The sequence below is a fragment of the Oxyura jamaicensis genome (genome assembly GCF_011077185.1).
Source record: "Oxyura jamaicensis isolate SHBP4307 breed ruddy duck chromosome Z unlocalized genomic scaffold, BPBGC_Ojam_1.0 oxyZ_random_OJ69046, whole genome shotgun sequence".
NCBI lineage: Eukaryota > Metazoa > Chordata > Aves > Anseriformes > Anatidae > Oxyura > Oxyura jamaicensis.
Genome location: NW_023305519.1, coordinates 3,733 through 10,088, shown reverse-complemented (window position 1 = coordinate 10,088; position 6,356 = coordinate 3,733). Strand labels below are relative to the sequence as shown.

The following is a 6,356-nucleotide window of genomic DNA, read 5'->3' as shown; positions in this document are numbered from 1 at the left end:
TTTTTCTTTTCTTTCCTCTTTATGACATAACTGAAAACTGAGAAGGAAGAGAAAAAAAAATCACTTTACATTACAGAACCTCTTAAAGAAGTCAACGTGTACTTCTGGAGTCACTTACAGACATTACTGGTTTTAAAAGTTAGTATTTTTTTATGTTGCATTGTTGGAACTTTTTAAGTCCAGGTTGGATGAGGGTTTGAGAAATCCAATCTAGTGGAAGATTTCCCTGCTTGTGGCAGTGGGGTTTGAATTAGATGATCTTTAATGTCCCTTCAAACCCCAGATATTCCGTGGTTCTATGATTCTATTATATAAGCCAGAAAGTTTCCTAGTGTGTTCCAAAAATTTTGAGCCCTTTGAATGGTCTCACTGCTCCACCCTCTGCTATAACCAGAAATGTTGTTAGCAACTAAAAAAGAAGAAAATCAAAAAAGTACTGGGAAGTTTTCCTACAAAACAGAACTGTAATATTTTAATATATTTCACAATAAACTTGCAAGCTCGCTACTAACACCAAAAAAAAAAAAGGCTCATTTCTGGGTTTCTGAGGGGAAAGATAGCCAATATTCAAAACATGTAATATTTCTCCAGCATCCAAGAGTTCTTTTCATTTATTTTTTTATTTTTCTATTGGGGGGGTGAGGGGGGTGGGGAGGGATAGGAAGGGCTGGGGGAGAGATTTGACCTATTTTTTTCCAGATAAAGGTTTTAGAAGTTACATTTTTATATATTGTTGAAGTTCTTTCAGAAAATAAACCAATGAAGTTGCAAATACACCAGCTGAGAAACACATATATGTAACATGTTATTTTCTACTGCTACATAGACATATTCAAAAAAAAAAAAAAAAAAAAAAAAAAAAAAAAAAAAAAAAAAAAAAAACTACTAAACTTGATCATTTATACTCATATAAAATGATAGAAATATACATTATTTTGTGAAACAGGTAATTGGATACAATGCCTTAGTTAAAGTTGGTCTTTCTTGATGGAGGTTGTTGCATGCTTACACGTTTATTATGTAAAAAGGAAAGCAGAATGGTCATTAATACAAGATCTGAATATATAGTATCGAGATCTGAATAAGTTAGTTATTATTCTGAACCTAAACATATTAGTAAACAATAAACATTTTATTGTTTATATAAACATATAAACAATTCTGAACTAAAACATATTAGATAATAACATATGATGTAAAAGGTATTACTAACACTGATAACTTCACAACTTCACGTATAACATTCTGCTTTTTTTTCTTTTTCTTTTTCTTTTTCTTTTTCTTTTTCTTTTTCTTTTTCTTTTTTTTTTCTTTTTTTTCTTTTTTTTTTTTTCAGTTGATTCTATCTGATCTTATCCTACTTTGAGGGTGTCATTACTTGTCTGTTACTATCCATCAATCATGACCAAATTTTCTCCACCCATTCTGCTGACTGAGCTCACGGACAAACACGTTCATGGGAATTTGAAAACCTAGAGTAATGGGATATAAATTGTTGATTATACTCAGTGTAATTGACCCAACACCTTTCTGTGAATTCTCAGCCTTGAAAGTGAAATAAATTTTGATAGATGTTTCCATTGGCATTAACTTAAATATAATGTTGATACAAGCTTTTGATATTACTATATTAAAAACATGCAAAATATACCAGAGATGTCTGTAATGTTTTATTCATGTACATAACAGCTCAGATGTGGCCTGCTCTCTGATGGGATTTCCATTGCTGTCTCAGAGATGAGATAGTTAATAATAAACATAAGATACATAGTAATGAGGCTAAAAGAAAATTAAGAATATTTCTATTTTCTCCTCCTCTACATTTCACTTCGACCACAAACCAGAGGTAAAAGAATTTCATTTTAATTTAAGTTGCTCCTGAGAAACAACATTTTTGTATATTTTAAATGCAATTCAATGAAGTTTTTAAAATAGTAAGAGTACATAATTCTTCAGTACTGATGACTTACATCCAAATGAAATTCAAAACATTTTCTAAATTAAATTGCAATATTTTTCTTGTAGTAAGTAAACATCTTCACTGGTGATATTACTTGTACTATGACTTGCATATGATAATATAATCAAGGTATATGATTGTGGATTCCTCTGTATGAAAATCTCACTATCATTAACAGTCATTCTTTGCTGGATTTAGAGGAAATCTTCAACTGTAGCATTAGCAAGAAGTCCTGCATATAATAATAATTATGATGATGATGGTTGTGATGATAATGATAATTTGCTGATAAAAAATAATAATAAACATTTTGGACTTAATAAAAATACAGTCTGAAGTAAAAATATGGAAATCTGAATTGAGAAAATAAAAAGTTTTGTAAAACTGGATAGTTTTGCAAAGGGAAGTATAAAGAAGTGAGAATTTACTTGGAAAGTCATTAATTTCTTGTTTTCTTTTCCATTCACTGCCAAAATTGACATTAATAATTTTTAGTCATTTGAGTCTATATGTGTAGAGGGCTTAATCATGTTTCATGCAATATTTCAGGTTTAGAGAGTTTAGAGAGGATATATATATATATTTAAAAAAAGACTACACCTATTAGAATACCAATTTTTGTCAAGTTATTTCTGTCAAATTCTTAATGGCTGATTTAGTTACATAGTTGCATAGTTACATTTACAGTGGCAGAGACAGTTTCCCAACTCTACAGGGGTAAAAAATAAAATAAATAAAGTTTAAATAAGTGTTGATTGAATACTTCATTTAAAACTCACTTTGACCTTACACACTTTCCTGTTTACAGATGTGTATTTCAAACTTCCCAATGAATGCTTTGGGAGTGTAATTCTTTGTGAGGAAAAAGCAAAGGAAGCAGATATCAAGGAGAAGCATTACTATAGAACTTTTACAAGATTTGTTTTTTCAGCAGCAATTATTACCTCTTTTGGTAGGAAAATTCATAATTATCCTTCCAAAATGATATATATATATATATATAACACTTTCATATTGACTCTCATATCGTAGATGATTGTGTCTGTCATCTTCAGAATACTTAAAAACTTCACAATCATTTATTGAAAGAAAGAATCCTGAGATTTCTTTAATACAGAAATAACTCTGAACATGTCAATATTTGATCCAAGAGTTTTACTTTACAGAACTGACTTAGTTACTTCGGTCTTTTCTTTATATCTGCTGGTCTGAAGAAAGGCAAAGAAAGCTGAAGTATTCATGATCTGATATTAAAATAGAAACACAAAATTAAAGGAAAGAGAGTAGATTACTTTAGAGGAAGAAAAAAAAAAAATCTTATTTACTTTGATGATTGACAGTCCCCAATCTATCCATGAATATTCATGCAAGGAAACGTAATTTTACATGCTTTCATTAACATGTTTGAATATATTAATGTCGATAATAGACCTACTGAAAGGGATTTCAACTTCTGATTAACTTCTTAAGAAAAGAATAGTTCAAATTAATATATAATGGCTGCTACACATCTTGGCTATAATTGTTAGTCATGAAAAAGTTTTCTCCTGAGATTATTCTATGAAATCTAATGCACCAAGTTCACATGTTGATACATGAGATGGAAACTGTCACTTTTAAAATAAACTAATTCTCTCAGTGAAAAGTTTGTTTCCAAAATAATATATATACATATATATATGTATATATATATATATGTATATATATATAAAAGTTTGGGTTTGGTGGGGGTTATTTATGTATTTATTTTCCCCAGATTAGATACTGGAATGGAAAAATATACAATAGGTTGGCCAAGCTTTCTTTTGTTCAGATGTTAGCATTCATTCCTTTTTAATTCAATTTTGTATTTCCACAATCAGTTTCCTTTCCTGTAGCATGGGTAGTGTTCTTACTTTCTCAGTTCAAATAAATGTTTTGACATAGTAGCTGGGATACATTCATAAATAAAATAACTAAACCTTTATAAATATTAGCGTAAGTGTGAAAAATTTATTAATTCAAGTCACCCATTTGATACTGTATTTGAGTTTGGCTTGATTTTGAGAAGTATTTGAAAGCCAAAAATAAATGCTTTTCATACCAGATTTATTTTATGCTTTGTAATTCTGTACTGAAAGCAAGCAGCTTGAGTCTTTGCCTAAAACCTTGCTTCCTACATTGTAAGAGTGACCCCTAGTGTTTTACTGCTTTGCTGTATTCTGCAAGATTTTTTTTTTATTTTTATTTATTTTTTTTTTTTTTTTTTCCCAGCGGTTTTAATATGCCTCCCTTTAATCGACTGATTTAGCTTTGTGCATAGTGCCAAATGCTATTAATGTGCAATTCAATTATCATGGTCTTGTGAAAATGGATGTATTCATAAACTATACAATGCAGAATGATGAAGAGAATTAAAGCTGTGGCTGGATTGCAGAAGGGTGTTTAACAAGAGGAACTTAGTATTCATGTTTAGGGCTACTCTATGCACTTGAGTATCAAATGAGATATCATTACTGAATGACAGCACAAGATCATTTTTTTGTGCTGCAGTGTGAACTTCTGGCTCATGGGAGCATGCCTGGTTTACAAACCATCCTTATGCAAAACCTGTAGACCCACACAGCACTTAAAACTTCTCTGCCATTGTTCCAATGTTTCCAAGGAGCTGCCCCTGCCACTGGTCTGTAAGGTTATTCCTGAACATTCCTCCTTGCTTTGGCATTCACTTTCTTCCTATACAGACGTTGCTTCTACCCTCCCCATCCCTGTGATTCCTGGCCAGTGCCTTAACAGGAAGGAAAAAAAATATGCTCCGTTCAGATAATGAGCATCTGGTATTTAAGCAAGTGTTATACCACATGTATGTAGAATTAAATCCTTCAGCATGTTAATGCTGAATCAAAAGGAACAAGAATATCTCAAAACAATTACTGAATGAGAAATAAATAAATAAATAAAATCAATTTATTTTTCAGTTATTTTTCATTTTAGATTTAAAGATGATTAATCTAATTCAATACTGAAACCAGAGATTTTTAGGATATACATCAGATTTTTGTTCTAGAGGGCAAATTCTCTTTAAAATTTTAATCACTGCCTTTATTTTGCAATACCACCCTACTGGCTAACTATGATTTACTCATTTTTTAAAAAAACTTTCTTATGGAACTGATAACATAGTCTTTTTTTTTTTTTTTTTTTTTTTTTTTTTTTTTTTTTTAGCCATGAATATACAATACTCCTTATTCAAGAAATGCAGAACCCATAAAGTCTTGTTATCCACATTTTTCATTGTTATATTTCTATTGATGTTGAACTGCACAATAATGTCAATCAGAGTTATTTGAGTGCTAGCTTAATTCAGGAGATGCAGATACCGGCTTTCAAAATTATAAATTGAAAAACAAACAAACAAACAAACAAACCAACAAAAAAAAACAGCTGATGCATTACTCTATAGAGATCTGTCAGTAATTTCCATGTAAGATAGAATTCCCTGGAAAAAGCTGAAATTATAAACAGTAAACAAAAATGCAAATGGGTCTGAACACATATCTCTTAGTAAAATGCTTTGAGATACTCTCAGAATGTAAGCTTTATAAACAGTATTCTGTACTAGAAGTAATGAAAATCCATAGAAGGATTTTATAATATTTTCAGCCTAGTAACTTGCAGGAATGATTTCAAAACAGTAAACATTAATCCCCCAAATAATATTTATTCTAAATTAAAATAAAATATCCTGGAAGTTTTCAAAACACTCTGGATTGAGTTTTAAATCATATATAGTACTTACATTTATTCCCTGCCACTACCATGTTCCAGTTACGAACAGATATGAGAAACAGCAGCTTCAAGAAGATTTCAGTGACAGAATCCATGTTCACATTCACTAAGGCATCCAAAAGAACCAGAGTATTAGGAGGCAGCTGCTCTGTACTTCAGTCTTATTCTTGCCTCTTCTTTTCACTGCCTCCCTCTGTCTCTCTTCTCTCAGTGTTTCCCAGCAGGCAGACGCCTCAATCAAATGCACTCGGCGTCTCCTCGTACACGAATACACACCTCCAAATTTGTTATCGCCCCTCACCACAGCAACAATCCCTGAAGAGCAGCAGCAAGAATCTCTCCTCCAGTTTCACAGAAGCATTCAGCGCTAAACAGCCAGGCTACCCTGCGCAGACAGCTTTCAGGGGCTGCACGCTCACAACGCGTCCTGGACACCCCTTGTGGTGACAGGTAGGAAATGTGAGGCTCTGACGAAAGCCAGACAACAAGAGCGACCAGCACATGAGCACTGAGACACAGATTCTTGCTGCGTGCTGGCCTTAGACAGCTCCTTTCTTTTTCTTTCTTATCCTTCCTTCCTTCCTTCCTTCCTTCCTTCCTTCCTTCCTTCCTTCCTTCCTTCCTTCCT

General features: G+C 32.0%; 1 long non-coding RNA gene across 1 annotated transcript; it reads right to left on the bottom strand.

Moving 5' to 3' along the window:
* Nucleotides 1-1,334: 1,334 nt before the first annotated feature.
* LOC118158690 lies at nt 1,335-6,257 on the bottom strand. The gene is made up of 2 exons (XR_004746873.1): nt 5,739-6,257; nt 1,335-1,472 (listed from the first exon to the last, which is right to left on the bottom strand). It is a non-coding gene; the product is annotated as an uncharacterized LOC118158690 (long non-coding RNA).
* Between the last annotated feature and the right edge of the window lie 99 nt (nt 6,258-6,356).